Here is a 3,189-nt window from a genome sequence, read left to right on the forward strand (position 1 = left end):
GGGAGAGATACATGTGTAGTGTATGTACAGGTGTGGGTATGTGAGCTTGTGTGTGTTCCCATGCAGAGGCCAGAGGAGGGTGTTGCATGTCCTTCTCCATCACTCTCTGCCATATTCCTTTGAGGCAAGATCTCTCCCTGAATATGGAGCTTGTGTTTTTTGGCTAGGCTAGCAGGCAGCAATCCCAGCAATCTTCCTGTCTCTGATCCTCACAGTGCTGGGGTTACTGGTGGTTGCAAGACCATGTCTGATTTGCTATGTGGCATCCAAACTAAGGTCACCAAGGATGTGCAGCAAATGCTTTTACCACTGAGCCATCTCTCCGTCTCCTACCTTGTTTTTTGAGACACAGTAATTGGCCTGGAGCTTGCCAAGTAGGCTAGGTGACCCATCAGTGAACGCAAAGGATCTTCTTGTCTCTGCCTTCCTAGTGCTGGGATTATAAGCGATCACCACCATGCCTGACCTTTTTATGTGGACTCTGGGGATTGAACTCAGGTCTTCATGGGATGGCAGCACTTTACTGACTAAGCTATCTCCCTAGGCCTTTAAAACATTTAATTTTATGTTTTTGAGACAGGGTCTCAGGTTCCTGACTAGCCTGTAACTCTCTGTAGCTGAAGCTAACATTGAATTTCTCATCTTGCAGCTTCTACCTCCCAAGTGCAGGGATTGTAAGTGTGTACCACCATATTTGTTTTTATGTGGTGGTGGGAACAAACTCAGGGACTCTTGCAGGCTAAGCAAGTCCCCCATACCAACTTAATTACATCCCATTCCTTCCCTTTAATTAATTAAAAAAATTATTATTTTATGTGTGAGTGTATTGCCTTCATGTAAGTGCACCACATGTGTGCAGTAGCCACAGATTTCAGAAGAGGATGTCTGATCCCCTGGAACCAGAATTAAAGATGATTATTAGCTGCCATGTAGGTGCTGGGATCTGAACCTGTGTCCTCTGCAAGAGTAGCCAGTGCTGTTAACCACTGAGCCATCTCTCTGGCCTGATTTATTTTATTTTTAAGTGTGTGTGTGTCTGTGTGTCTGTGTCTCCATGTATCCATGTATGGATATGTGCACATAAGTGCAGGTACCCTCAGAGGCCAGAAGAGAGAATCAGTTCCTCAGGAGCTGGAATTTATAGGTGGTTGTGAGCTTTAAAAAAGATACTTTACCCTTAGTCCCAGCACTTGGGAGGCAGAAGCAGGTGGATCTCTGTGAGTTCGAGGCTAGCCTGGTCTGGTCTACATAATGAGTTCCAGGCCTGATGGGGCTACAGGGAAACCCTGTCTCAAAAACAAACAAACAAATAAACAAACAAAAAAAACAATAAAAAACCTTTAATGCTGGGCATGGTGGTACATACCTTTAATCCCAGAACTCAGGATGTAGAGGCAGGAAAATCTCTTGAGTTCAAGGCCAGCCTAGTCTACATAGTGAGTTAGGCCAGCTGGGGCTACAGGGAGACCCTGTCTCAAACATACATACTTAAAAAAAAAATATGTTCTTTGACATGTGGGGGCACAGGCCTTTAGTCCCAGTATTCCGGAGGCAGAGGCAGGCCGATCTGTGTGAGATAGAGGCCAGCCTAGTCTACATAGGGAGTTCTAAACCAGCTAGGGCTATAGGGAAACTGTTTCAAAGTGACCAAAAACGAATAACATAAAAATTAAAAAAAAAATAGTTCTGGGGCTGTGGAGATGGCTCAGTAGTTGTTAAGAGCCTGTATTGCTCTTGCAGAAGACCCAAGTTTGGTTCCCAGCATCCATGTCAGGCAGCTCACAACTGCCTGTGACTTCAGCTCCAAGGGATCCAACACACCCTTCTGGCCTCCACACATGGTTGCTTGCACTACCACACCCATGTACATGTGCATGCACACGTGTGTGTGTGAACACACACACAAATTATATTCTAGCTGAGTGTGTGGTTCATGCCTATAATGTTAGTTACTTCTAACTAATCAGGAAGGTGAGGTAGGAGGATTGCTGTGAGTTCAAGGCAGTCTTGGCTATATAGTATAATTTCAGGTCAGCCTGGGCTACATAGAATGAGACCCCCCCCAATCTCAAAAACAAATAAACCAAATAACAACAATAACAAAATTATACTCTATTGTAGAAACTTTTAAAAAAAGTAATGATGTAATACTACCTGACATGGAGACACCATGACCTGGAAGGTGGTTTTCCCAGGGCGAAGCTGATCCACTGCACTTGTGATGCGCTGATCCTTGTGATTTCCCCAAATGCAGGAAACCCCACTGCATAATTTGTGGTAGTGGGGGACTGCATTCATGCTTCCCCCTATTAAAAAAAGAAGCAGTGAACTGTTAAAAGTACAATAAACTCTTTGTTTTGTTTTTGAGGAAGGTGTCATATAGCCCAGGCTAACCCAGAACTCTCTTTATAGACTAGGTTGGCCTAGGACTCACAGATATCACCTGCCTCTGCTTCCTAAGTGCTGGAGTGAAAGGCATGTGCTACCATGCTTGGCGGTAGCTTGTTTTTTGGCTTTGAAGTCTTCTCTCCTCATTCAAATAGTTCATCAAGGAATGAGAATACTATGTTGAACTGGTCATAGTGGTGCACACCTGTCTTCCCAGCCCTAGGGAAGCTGAGGCAAGGAGGATCCAGAATTCAAGGCCAGCTTTAGGTACATAGTGAGTTTAAGACCAGGCTAGCTATGTGAGACCCTGCACACACACACACAAAAAGCGGCGGCCACACAGACATGGCCACTGGCCAATCCAATGAGACAATTCCTCAGTTGAGATTCCCTCTATCTAGGTCTGTGTGTTAAATTGACAAGGGATCAATTGTGCTGGATAACTTTAGTTGTCATCTTAAGACATACAAACACATCACTTTATACAAGCATATCACTTTAAACTACAATCCTTCCATTTTTTTCATCCCCAAGATCCCATGTTAATATTACTACATAAAACAGAGCCTTTTCTTGTTTTGGAGACAGGGTCTCCTTATAGTTCCAGCTGGTCTGGAACTTGCTTTGTAGACCAGGCTGGCCTTGAACTCAACAAAGAGCCACCTGCCTCTGCCTCCCTAGTGCTGGGATTAAAGGTATATGCCACCATGCCTGGCAGTTCCACAGTCCTTAAGAAATTCAATAACTTGGGCTGGAGAAATGGCTCAGCAGTTAAGAACATTGACTGTTTTTGCAGAAGAC

The 3,189-nt window shown here is 44.4% G+C and overlaps 1 non-coding gene across 1 annotated transcript; it reads left to right on the plus strand.

The window, feature by feature from the left end:
• The first annotated feature begins 2,147 nt into the window (after nucleotides 1–2,147).
• LOC115069464 lies at nucleotides 2,148–2,309 on the plus strand. Its single transcript, XR_003848732.1, has one exon. It is a non-coding gene; the product is annotated as a U1 spliceosomal RNA (small nuclear RNA).
• Nucleotides 2,310–3,189: the final 880 nt, after the last annotated feature.

Source organism: Nannospalax galili, unplaced genomic scaffold, assembly GCF_000622305.1.
Source record: "Nannospalax galili isolate Female #2095 unplaced genomic scaffold, S.galili_v1.0 scaffold752, whole genome shotgun sequence".
Lineage (NCBI taxonomy): Eukaryota > Metazoa > Chordata > Mammalia > Rodentia > Spalacidae > Nannospalax > Nannospalax galili.